Genomic DNA, 13,506 nt, shown 5'->3' on the forward strand with positions numbered 1-13,506 from the left:
AGAAGAAGAAGAAGAAGAAGAAGAAGAAGAAGAAAGAAAGAAAGAAAGAAAGAAAGAAAGAAAGAAAGAAAGAAAGAAAGAAAGAAAGAAAGAAAGAAGAAGAAAGAAGGAGAAGAAGGAGAAGAAGGAGGAGGAGGAGGAGGAGACAGGAGGGGAGAGGGAGGGAAAGGGGAGAGGAGGGAGAAGGCAAGGGGAGGGGAGGAAGATGAGAAAGTAGTCAGAGGACTCCCTACTTGCTCCAAACTTTCTGAAAAAGTGCAGACTAGTTTTAAATAAAGTAAAAACATATTTAGTATTTCAAATTTTTGAAAATCTTTAAACAGGATTAATAGTCAAGTCTTGATTTAGCAAGCTTATCTTGAAAATGATCCAGAATTAGATCATAGACTTTATGGCTTTAAAACCTTTATGAATGTGTCCATTCTCAATAAGGCTGCAAAAAATAATGAAATATTCTTTTCTTACTGTCATCAGAAAACTCTGGGTAAAATAAGTCATCACTCCTTCCTTTAAAGCCATCTAAGAGCTTATAGATTAAAAGCAATCCAAAAATACACTAAATTTTTTCTTGGACAAAGAAAACAAGCCAATTTAAGTAACATGTTGGATTATCATAAGAAATGAGATATGGAATAGTCCCCAAAGAAAAACTAATTATTCCAACTTTCTACCTCTCCCACTGACTTGTATTTTGCTAAATGAATGATAACAAAGAGGAAACTAAAAAGCAGAAGGAGACAGGTGATGCATAGATCCTAAAGTTTGGTCAGAAAAAGGAGCCTGACCTCAACCTCAAAACGTTTTGAAACTTTGTCTGACAAAATTGTCAGTACAGTCTCCACCCATCTATTTCCTGATAAGATTAAAAATTTATATATCAAATCCTTAGGGGTATGGAAAGCTAGGGTCTATGCCAGAAACAAAAGGTGTTTTTTTTTCTAATTGGTGCCTACATCCCAAAGCCATATTGGAAAGAAGAGATTTCAAATCATTTGAAAACAGAAATAAACTGGTATTAAACTTGCAATCTTATTCCCACCCAATATAGCTCTTGATAAGTTTAGAGGTCTCAGTCTAGATGGCTACAGAGCAATGTAACTCGCCTGGCTGTTGTGAAAGAAGGAGAGAGATAGAGAACAGAGGAAAAAGTGGAGGTTACTGGAGGTATACACATATGTATCCTTTCTTCTCAGCTGTTCTTTTATACATAATATCTAGTGTACAGTAAACATTTTGAAGCCTTTGAAGAGGCCAAATTAAAAATGATAATCTAGAGAAAAATCTCATCAATTGAAGCAGGTAAAGACTGCTACATGATAGGATTAGCATAACAGGTCTTTAAAATATTATTGTACAAATTGTGCTGCTATAAACATGGGGTTAAACTAAGAGAGACTAGTTGCATTACTATCTTGTGTATATATATTTTTTTCCTTTTTTCCTTTCTTTCTTTCCCCTTTCCCCATCACAGTTCTTTTCTTTTGAATAGTTTCTTCCCAATTTTGAGCTACTACTATATAGACAAGATAACATGCCTATATTTTCTACTCAGAATAACTACTATGAAGACAAAAATACACAATGTATCAATTATTGTTACTGTCCCACTAACCTGTTTTGAAACTTGGTTTCATTGTTATGTTTATCTTTTATTCTCTTTAAATTTAAAAAAATTAAACATGGGTATGCATGTGTCACTGTGGCATGATGCTGTGGTGGGTTGACAACTGGTGGTCAACTTGTAACACCCAGTTGAACTGAACCAGCATGGTGCTGGGTGTGGGAGGTCCACCTGAGGATGCTGCCTGCAGCATAAGAGACAGAACTGGAGAAGAATATGTAAGGCTGTCAGGGAAGTTGTGAGGGAGCTGTTGGTTCTTAGTAGAGCTTATCATGCTGGCTTTCCTGATGAACTCAGCTGTTCTCATCGTGGAAGGAGCTTGGGACCTTGTTGTCACTGAGAATGGCTGCAGCTCACTTTGAGGGCGCTCTGGTCCTTACTTTGAGCATTGCTTCCTGGCTTTGGAGGGGAAGATGTGGTGCACTGTTCAGTCTCCTGGAGAAGCTTGCAGTATTGGCTTTCCAGGCTGTCCTCATCCCTGGAGGAGCTCATGACCTCACTGTCACAGAGGATGTCTGTGGTACCTTTCAGGGGAGCTCTGGTTCTTACTTTGAGCACTACTCCCTGGCTGCAGTGTGGATCCCTCAGCCTGTTAGCACAGACTCTTCATCCCACTGGCACAGACTTTCTAGCTTCCACCACTGAGCTTTGGGCCTTCCTAGTGCAGATCCGTGAAACAGGCCTGCATGAGGCATTGTTGAGGGCTCTAGGCCTCCAGCTGGACTCATGGGAGGCATTGTTATGGGCTGTAGGCCTTCAGCTGGATTCATGCAGGACATTGCTGTGGGATCCAGGCTCTCAACTAGATTCTTTGGTCTCTAGTGTGTAGATAGATTTCCTGTACTTTATTTGTATGACTCTTTGGATAACTATTATAAAATAATCTTATAAAATATGTGTCCTGTATTAAATTGTTTCCCTTGCAAAACCCCAAACTACAACAGATGCTTTTAAGTTTTTCAGGAAGCTACCTAGAAGGAGAATAGCTGGACTAAATGGAACCTCTAGTTTTAGTTTTTCAAGGAATCTCCATACAGGCTTTTATAGTGATTATATCAGCTTAAACTTCTACCAACAATGGAGAAGGCTTCCTTTTTCTCCACAGCCTTGCAAGCCTTTGATATTACTTGATTTTAGCTTTTTTAAATGTGAAAGGAAAGAAGGATGAAGGGAAGTAAATAGAGAAGAAAAATTTTACAAAATGGGGCAAGAATTGTGATTTAGATAATTGTAATTTTATAAGGAATAAATGATTATAGAACTGAAAAATATTTTTGAAATGAAGTTTATTGAGTGAGCAGCTGTAAGAGAAGATTAAATATGATATATGCAGGGATAAACAAATTAAAACTACCTAAAATACTGAATCAGGAGAAAAAAACAATAAATACAATAGTATTAGGGGCATGTAGAGATATAAATAAACCAACAAAGGAGTCACCAAGAAGAAAGATCAAGAATGGAATAAAATAGATGAAAGGCAATAGTTGATTTCTTCTTACAAAGTTAATAAAAGTGTCTTCAGACCCCAAAAGCCCCATGTATCCAGGCCCTGGCTGAGATCCCCAATTGCCTGTATGAAGGGTAGTGTAAAAGGATGAAATAAGAATCAGATTGGTGTTTGTAATGCATGAAGGGGGCTGGGAGGTCAATGCTTCAAAACAGGCAGAAACAGAGACACTCCAAGCCAGCTACTATTTATTAGCAGTGTAGAGGAGAGGGTAGAGTGCTTTGCCTGGAACATTATAAAGGCTATGGTAGAATGGGCAAGTTTAATATCATAAAGCAAACGAGCCAATACGCATCCTAAAACATGGTGCTAATCTCACTGACAAAGAGAGGAAGATGATTTCTGCATTCCAAAATGGCCCACAAGACAGGCAGGGTAAGAAGAACTTAGGACATACTATGTCAAGTTACAATTCCTGGTCCCCAACAGTGGTGAACTTGGAACATAAAAACAATGAAAACCATATCCAGGCATATCAAGGTCAACCTGTTGAAACATAAAAATGAACAGACAATGTTAAAAGCATCTAGAGAATATAGTCACACTACTAAATTCAGATGAACTCTATGAAGAATACAAGCTGAGTTCTTAGTTCTCATCAACACAGTGGAGACCAAAAAAAAAAATATATATATATATATATAAATGAAATTGCTGATTAGATTCTTCAAAACTATAATAAAAGCTAAGACAATTTCTCACAAAATCCCCATAATAACACTAAAGAAAATTCTTCAAGAAGACTGTAAATGATCTCTGATAAATGTCCACATCTTCAAGAAGGAAGAAAAAGCACCAGAGCAGCAAATATACCAGCAATTGTGAGTGGACAGTTCCTTTAAAAGACAACCGCTAACTGAAATGAAAATAACTACATGTGAAATGAAAATGATAATACATGTAGAGATTACATATTAAATAGTACACACAGTGGAAGAAGAATTATACTATTTCAAAGCTTTTATAGATTTTGATAAACTGAAGACATGTGTTTTAATAATCTTAACAAACCACAGAAGATGGGTGGAAAGCAATAGCTAAAAATCCAACAAAAGAAGAAAAATTAAATACTAGAAAATGTTTGTTCAATATACAAGTCAAGAAAGTAGGAACTGGAAAAATAGCAGATGAGACAAATAGAAAACAAATACTAAAATGGTAGACTTAAGTCCAATGATGGAACTCTTTAAAATGGGAAACAGCTGGGTGTCATGGCACACACCTGTTATCCCAGCAGTAGTAAGGCCAAGGGGGAAGGACTGTTGCAAGTTCAAGGCCAGCTGGGCTACATAATGAGTTCAAGACCAGCCTAAGCTATACAAATTAGACCTTTGCTTAAAAAAAAAATTTTAAATGGGAAATTGATGCCAAGTTCAAATGTCTATCAATATAGTTATTTCTGCTATAAGTCAATGCTTTTCTGTCCACATTTTAGGATAGTGTTTTATTCTATCAGTATATTTATACTTGTTTTTCCTTCCCCTCACTGTTACCACTGTAATGGAAATGTTGGCACTATCGCAATGCCAAGAAAAACCCATGTTTATGCTATCCAGATAAGTCCTATTCTGATCCTTAACAGTGAGAAATTAGAAATGTAATATTTTGAAGTGTCCTAAGTTTGAGTACAGAAAAAATTTATTTTGACCATGGAAATATTTCTACAAATCAGGATCCCATCAGCTTTTCAATTTCAGATCAATTATCGGCCCAAGAGAAAAGCATGAAGAAGAGATGATCTGTAAGAATACTAGCTACCAATTCTCTGCTGAGAGTTAAGTGGAAGGTGGAAAAATTTCAGTAAGGATATGCCTAATTTTAATCTTGACATGCTAATATTTATGAAAAGTAATAGCTTTTATTATGTTTATTCAGCATAGGATTGATTATCCTATAACAAAAAGTCTATGTAAATAAATTTTAACCAAATGTCAACCAGAAGACAACCAGGCTTTTTCCCCTGGTTAAATATATGATGGTCCAAACTCTTGCTTGATTTATTGGACTGTATGTCATCTAGAAACAAACTGTTGTTTACAATCCACTGAGACATTGAAGGAAGCTGTTTGAACAGTTAGTTCACTCTAAACAGAGTAGATAATTACACATTTTAAAATGCTAATATACCAACTTGATTAAATATGAATTAATTATTTTCATAAAAATAAGATAGCTCTGTAAGGAGCCGATCATCAATGCTCTTATAAATCTAATAAGTATAACAATGAACACAGTTCCAGCACTTGATGGGTAGCTTCTATTTCTCTAGAAAAGAGCAATTGAATTAATTGAGACATAGAGCAAATAAGTGGGGAAAGAACTAGAGAGAGCCAGTTTAATAAGGGAAGTATTTTCCTTGATTAACAAAAGTAAAAGCAATACCTTTTGGGAATACTATTTAGGGATGATAGTTTGAAAGTAAGTGAATGATGGTAACTTGTAAAAGGCTCAAATTTCTTTGCACGAAAAAGCCTATAATTATTGTGACCAAGTGAAATATTGATACTTCTTCCAGATCCGTGCTTACTCCATTCTCCCAGTCTAACAAGGTGAAGAAAAATAATTAAATCAGAAGCTGACCTTCTACTAATGCCATCCATTCATATTGTTTCAAAAACTTTTTATAGGCAAAGTCTTGGGAATACAGAAGTAAAGCCGACCCTCACTTCGGCTGGCTAACCATCTACTGGCAGGTAGCAGACATGCAAATAAACTGATTCCATGTATAATACTAGTGGTAAACCCTGAAGAGGACATACTGGGTATGTGGAATTCATGACATGGAGGGATTCATTCCTCCTACATCAGAGGTGAAAACATTGGAGAACATATTATCTTCACAAAATTGTATTTGGTTCACATTTTATTCCTAATTCTAGATGTGTACTAATATGAACTCTTTCTGAATGCCATATTATCAGAAATATACTCTAAATATAATAAAGTACAAGATAGCATACTTTAAGACAATGTTTAAATCTCTAGGTTTTTTTAAGATAAATTCTATAATTTTTCCTGAAATTCTTAGACCAACAAACACTAATACTGGTAAATTTCTGGATTCTATTATGTGTCCTCATCCTTAATGATCAAGGGCAACTATGCATGTAGCTACTCAGTTCAGAGGGATCAGAATGTCTGATCAGAATTCAGCTCAAGTCTACAACTGTACCGCCCTGAACATGCCCAATTTCATCAGAATACTACTCAAAAGCAGGAAACATGTGCCTATGTGGCCAAACATGAGACTTTTTAATGCACTGACTTTCATCAGAGTTATCATTTTTGCCTGACTATCAAACTAGACAGGAAATGGAGCAGTAAAACAGAAACAAACACACACATACATCATCACTATTAACTCCAAGATGACCATGTAAATTCAGTATTGTTACAACAGTGTCACAGGGAAGAAAGTCTCATTCAAGCAATAAAATAATTCAGAAATGACACAGATTAAATAAATGACAAAGCCAAAACTAAATTGCAAGCAGGAGAATCTGACTGAAATCTTCTCCCAAGGACAGTGATGCTACATTGTTTACAAGGTGGCAGTAAATCTACATGAAAAGATGAAGTCTGCAATGAATCTATAAAATATAATAAACTGTCCTTTGTCGACCCCACTATCAAACTTCTAAGTTTCCCATGTACTTGCTGAAAGAGAAATTCTGAGTGCTTATCCCAGTGGTACACAGTTTTCATTGAAAGCCAGAAGACCAATGATGAAGTTAGAAAACCAGTGCCATGTTAAGTGTCTGGAGCCAATACAGCTCAGTGGTCTAATGAAGGATAAAAGGCTACTAGACTCTTGAAGTGATTTAAATAAAGTTCAGAAAGTTTATGCACACAGAATGTTAGAATCCAAAGTTTGTGTTCTTTTCCCTCTACTATACTCACTATAGCAAAAATTCTACAAATGAGTACTTGAGCCGATTATAATAAATAATAGAACAACTAATAGTGAATAAAATTTGTGTGTTCTTTGAGTTGTCTTAATTTTTCTGCTATAATAATGATTTGCAATTTATCACCAAGGGAAAATTGGTATTCTTCTGTTTTAATCACCCTCTTAGATGGGGTCTCAGATTCACAGCTTGCACAGCACCTTCAAAACCTAAAAATCTGGGGTTCAGAGAGGTAGTTCAAAGAGAAATTTTGATCCATGCGGGAGTTTAATCACATTCAAGGACATTTGGTAGAAACAGTTATTTCCCATTTTGACTGGTGAAATACCCTATCTAGGAGAAGAATGTGAGCTTTCGACAACCAATTGTTTTCTGCCTTTGAGCCTGCTTGGAACTCCTCTTCAAGTGGGAGTGTGCAGAGCAACCTTGCGTACACACCCGTCCATCTACACTGCTGAGCTTTTTTTCCCTTTGTGATCCCAAGTAATACTCAAGAAACTGAAGCAGTTAAGTAACTTCATTCCTTGTCACATAATTTATATTAGATTGGTTTAAAAGGAGTTTCTTGAGCCAGTTCTATTCAGTGGGGTCCAAGAACTAAAAATAAGAGCACCTTGCACATGTTTTCTCACGGACCAGGTCGAATGGGGTAGGTGGGGACTCTCACAGCACAAATTCACCCTGACACCCCCGTTAACACAAACTACATAGAGTCAACCTAAATTTGAAGTAAATCTAAATTATTTTCTCTTCTGATCTGTTTTAAAATGATAAAAATTTATATTATGCCATATAAAAGAAAGAAGTAAGGAAGTGGATAAGCTGCTTATATATCAAAGGTTAAAGTTACCTCATTTGTTCTAAAGCGATTTTTCTGCAAAGTTTAACTATTATAATACTGTGATTACTTTACATTAAGATCATGCACAGCAATAAATAAAAAAAATGACTACATATACTATTATTTAGTCCTTTTGTTCCTTTGGAAGGTTTCATGCTAAATTTGTCCATTTCTTTTTGTAAAGGTAACATTAATATGATCCATTACTCTATAAATGAGGAACATTGTGTGCAGGAGTCAAACTGCATTATACATCTTTTCTTTTGCTTATGCAAATTCCAACAAAAGTAATTCAATGTTTTCTAATTCTCAGTGTTATATTTATAAAAAGTAATAATTTACTTAGCTATGAATATGTATGAATAAAAACTTTTCCTTTCTGAAAACTAGGGGTGGCCACACCATTATGTGTTCCAAGGTCTTTTGTCATGTCTTTTTATTTTTTTACTAAAACATCTGCTGTTAGATGACAATTAAATTGCTTGTTAACTTGTTGAGAAAAGTCCACAAAAATATTTCAAGTGAATTCATAGTTTTATATCCTATAAAGGAGGGAGAAGCATTATAATTTTGTTAATACATTACTTGTCCCCTTCTACTTCTCCTGCCCAGTAGGAGCAGTTGGAGAAAGGTATTTACCATTCATCTTATGATAAAGGATGGCCTCTCACTTGACACCTTAATAACTGGTAGTGTTTGTGAAATATTGGTCAAAGTAAGGGGGAAAGGGAAGTCAGCTAAATTGCAGAAGCATTCCCAATATAAAATAAATAATAATAACAGAGCTAAATCGCAGAGCATCTCTCCATCAAATTCAACAGGCAGCTGGCAAAGTTGACCAAAGGTCAGCTATATTTGGAGTTGTGTAATGGGATGGAAGAAACCGGAACTGCTGACCTTACTTTTCAAATGTTTATTTGCAATGGAAAGGGCATTTTCAGGAGACTTCTTCTAACATAACAAAAAACTTATTTGGTCCATATATTACCTGAAATCAAATGTGTAGGCAAAGAGTACTATAAGCTCAATCAATCATGAGTGTACATGAGATCCTTTTTCAAATCTTTTTTTTAAATACAGAAATAGAGCTGTCTTCTTCCCTACTTAATGGTGACTCCTGTGGACTGAGGTAATGGCTTCAGCTGGGTGAGAAGCAAAGCGCAAAAAGGGTGAGACAGTATGTGAATACATGGAGTGTTGGTGTCTTGGAAAGCTATCCAGATACCTCATTTTCTTGTCAGGTCCACCTTCTTCTGCGGACAGTTGTATGTAGCACATGCAGTCCTATCAAAAAAGATCTGAGAACTGGCTTCAGGGACAGATTTTCTGAGATTTTATTGTGTCATTTAATATATATAAAAGTTAGGTACATTTCTTAATCCTTCTCTGCCTCTATCTATAAAATAGGAATAATAACACATCCTTTATCAGAATGCAGTAATGACTGCATTGTGTCAACACTTATAAAATGCCTAGAACACTGTTTGGCATATTGCTAATATTCAGTACATGTTTACCCATCTGACTACTCCAATCAATATCAAAATATTAAAAGATGAATTTTCACTGGTCTTTTAGTTGTGTGGTATGGTTTAGAGTTCTGGTAAGTTTGGTGCAGTAAACAAGAACCAAGTGGAGCTACAGCCAGGAATAAGGGAAGAGTAGACTGGACAGTGGAGGGGACCATTGCTAGAAAGAGAACAATGACAAATGTTCAGAATTAGGAAGAACCAAAGGAGGGCTTTAATAATTTTCCTCCCCCGATTCCTTTTCCCCACATAATGCTAGAGTACATCTTCTTTGGACCACTCCTGGAGTAAGAGCAGCAGTAACAGCAGCATAGGTAGTGGATTCAATGCAAAGGGAAGCATAACTATGAAGTATGAAATAGTTAAGGAAAATGGGAATAAATTCATTAGATAAAGAAAGTAACATTCCAAAGGTAGACAAATTTAATGAAATGATTGTGATGAAGGACAAAGGGAGCAGTCACATAGTATGTACTACTCACACTGGCCTTTTATTTATGAGTTGTGCCTAAGTCTAGCTGATTCTTAAAATAATATCTTGTAAGACATAAGACAGTACAAAATGAATTACAGCTGCACCTTGGCACCATCATTACTTCGTTCTAGGAGGAGGCACAATGAGCACCAAAACTGATGAGAACCAAGCAATCATTTTAACCGAAAAGGGTAGCCTGTTGCCAGGCAATTGACACTGACAAGTTCTAGCCTGTGTCAAGTCCCAAACAAATGACCAAAAGAAAATTTTTGCATCAAAATGCATCAAGTAAATCCACAAGTTTCAAGGAAGTCAATTACCAAGGTGTGACTGCACATGTTGAAATGACTGCAAAAGTCAATGTGAACCAGAATAATCAAAACAATTTTGATGGAGTGGAGATATTTAAACTAGGTTTTAAAATGCTTACATGTGTGTGAAACAGACCACAAAAATAAGCACTGCCTGCTTTATTGGAGAGGCTTGAGAATGGTAAGACTCACATAGAAACACTGAATATGGTTATTGTTGAAGATAAGAGTTTGAGAAAGTAGGTTGGGATGACACTGAAGAGACCCTGAATAAGATGAATGTTCCAGAAAACAATGTAAACGTGATGAAACCTGAAGAATATAGTGGGTGGAGTAACTCAGAAGAGGCCTCCATAACAATCAGCACATTAATGGACTATATATCTCAGCCTTAGTGAAGGACAAATTTGAGTCATTTGTAGGAAAATAGATGGATCTCGAGACCATAGTACTAAGTGAAAAAAGTTAGAGAAATCATACATGGTTTCTTCAATATGAGATACCCAAAATACAAATAATTTTAAGAGCCAAATAAGAGACATGTTAAGAAATATGGAAATAGACTGTAAAGATAGGAAGGCGATCTAGGAAGGAGGGCAGAAGTTGGAGGAGCAAGGGGAGTGAAAATGACCAAGATGCAATATGTGCCTGTATCAGTAACCCAAACTAGCTGTACTGCAGACACATAAGAATAAAAAAGTTTTAAGGCAAAAAATGCTAGAAAGGCACAGAAGAGCAAGCACTCAGTAAACTAACATTGCAATACTAACAATGAAACAACGTGTCCACCCAAAGTGTCAGAGAAACAGACATGAACAAGGCAGTTAACTTCTATCTGAGAGGTGCTGAAGTAATACAGTGACACACTCAGAATTTGGAAGCAGAGAGATCCAAGTTCCATCCCATTCTCTTCTCACCCATTCTTTCTCCTTGGCCAAATTATTTAAGTCTTTCTAAGACAAGTTGATTGGTAAAATAGGGAAAACAACACCGTAGATTTGGGGTTGTGAATTAAAGAACTCCATATGTGTAACTAATTTATCATAGATTCATCATAGTAAATCACTCAATAAATATTTGCTATATCACATGATTATAACTTCTGCACAATAATCACTTGTGGTATAGTCTATTTTCTTTAGCATGCAAGTGCCTTAAGACCAGAGACCTTCATAGTGTCAGATGCCCAGTAGCCACTCAATAAATAATGTTTTGAAAAAATTATTGCTGTCATTTTTATACTGGTAACTGGAGAAGTAGAGATTGGGGCAAAATAAAGAAGTCAAAAGAAAAAAACCATTTTGGAGGCCATATGATGAAATGGTTTATTTTTCTTATCCAGTGCACATTAATGTCACATAATAGCTGGTTTGTTTTTGGAAGTTAGTACACACTTTCCACACTTCCTAATCTCTTCCCCATTCCTCTGCTGTCCTTTCCTCCCCTCTCCTGTTGAGTCCCTTCCCAGTCTCAAGTCCAGCTCCTGGTTTTCCATTATCTTTTTTAAATTTTTTTTTCCTTTCTTCTCTTTTTCTTTTTCTTTTATTTCTTTTTGTCTCTCTTTTTTTCAGTTTCTCATATAAGAGAAAACATGTAATATTTAACTGTTTGAGTCTAGCTGATTTCACTTAACATGACAATTCCCTGTTTTGTCCATTTTTGTGCAAATGATATGATTTCATTCTTTGTGGCTGGAGAATAGTCTATTGTGTAGTATAGCATATTTTTTATCTGTTCACCTATTTTGACACCTCTCAGCTGTTTTCACAGTTTAGTTATTAGCAATTATCCACCTATACACAAGAGTATGCGTGTTTCACTATAGCGTACTGTAGTGGTTGATTGATTGTGTCAACTTGAGAAGTTTAGCAGCTTAACTAAACTTGGCTCAGCAGTTGGCTCAGCAATTCTACACCTTAGAGTGTAGAGGAGCCCCTTAGGGTGGATCATCACCTAGATGATATAAGAGGGAAATGAGGAAGGACAGAAGGTCTTCATTCTTTGGAGGAGCTCCAGTCTCACCTTCAGCTTGGACATCATCTCCTGGCTTCTAGTGCAGACTTTTTGCCTTACACCTTGGATTCTTCAACCTTCTGGTATAGACTCATCAGCCTTCCATCACAGACCCATTGGCTTCCTGATACAGACTTGCATGGGATGCTTCAGTGAACTCCAGACCTTGGACTGAATCCTGAGTCTCCAGTGTGCAGACACCCTCTACCCACTTCCTCAGGAACTCTGTGGCTGACTGTTGTAAGCTAATCTTGTACCTTCTTATATATTTGTATATCTTGTGTCATATCTGTATAACACAGTCAGGTTATACACATACTAACTGATGATACACATACTGATATGTGTATATCACATATGATACACATACTAACCTTATGTGTCTGACTGATACACATACTAACTTTAATTCTTTCAAGAATATACCCAGGGGTAGTAGAGATGGGTCAAATAATATTTCTGTTTAATCTCTTGAGGAATCACTATAATAATGTACATAATGACTGCACTAGTTTATTCCTACCAACTTTGTAGAAACCTTGCCCACATCTTGTTTGTACTGATTGTTTTGTTTTGCTTTGTTTTGCTTTTTATTCTTGACTGTAGCCATTCTCATTGAGGTAGGATGAAATCTCAGTGTAGTTGTAATTTGCTTTTCTGGGATGGTTAGAGAAAGTGAACATTTTTCACATAACTTTTGGTCATCTGAACTCTGAGAATTATTTATTAAGTTCACTTGCCCATTTTTAATTGGATTCATTGTTTTATAGAATTTTTTTAGTTCTTTATATAGTCTAGATATGAGTTACCTATTAGAAATGTAGCAAATGAAGATTTTTTTCCTACTCAGTGAGTTGTCTCTTTAGTAGTGTTTCTTTATTTGGCAGAAGCTTTTTAATTTGACATAATCCCATTTGTTGATTCTTTATATTATTTCCCATGGTTTTGAATTCCTATTAATGAAGTCTTTCCTGTGCTTATGGCTTCAAGTGTTTCTCCCATGCTGACTTCTAGCAGTGAAACATATTTTAAACCATTGATTTTGAGCTGTCATCGGTGCTATCCTCTGATAAAACCTATCCATTGACTTTTCCATGTTGTACTTGTTTTCCAGAACAAGTCAGAGAGCCTACCAACCTTACTGAATAAATGTCTTAAATGTAGGGAAGAATATGCTTACCAGCTTTCAGTACTCATAAAGAAATTCCACTGAGGGGCTGGGGATTTAGCTCAGCAGCAAAGCGCCTGCCTGGCAAGCACAAGGTCATGAGTTCAGTTCCTGGTACCGGAGAAAAACC

This window comes from Chinchilla lanigera, unplaced genomic scaffold (assembly GCF_000276665.1).
Source record: "Chinchilla lanigera isolate Chin_1 unplaced genomic scaffold, ChiLan1.0 scaffold00062, whole genome shotgun sequence".
In the NCBI taxonomy this organism is placed as follows: Eukaryota; Metazoa; Chordata; class Mammalia; order Rodentia; family Chinchillidae; genus Chinchilla; species Chinchilla lanigera.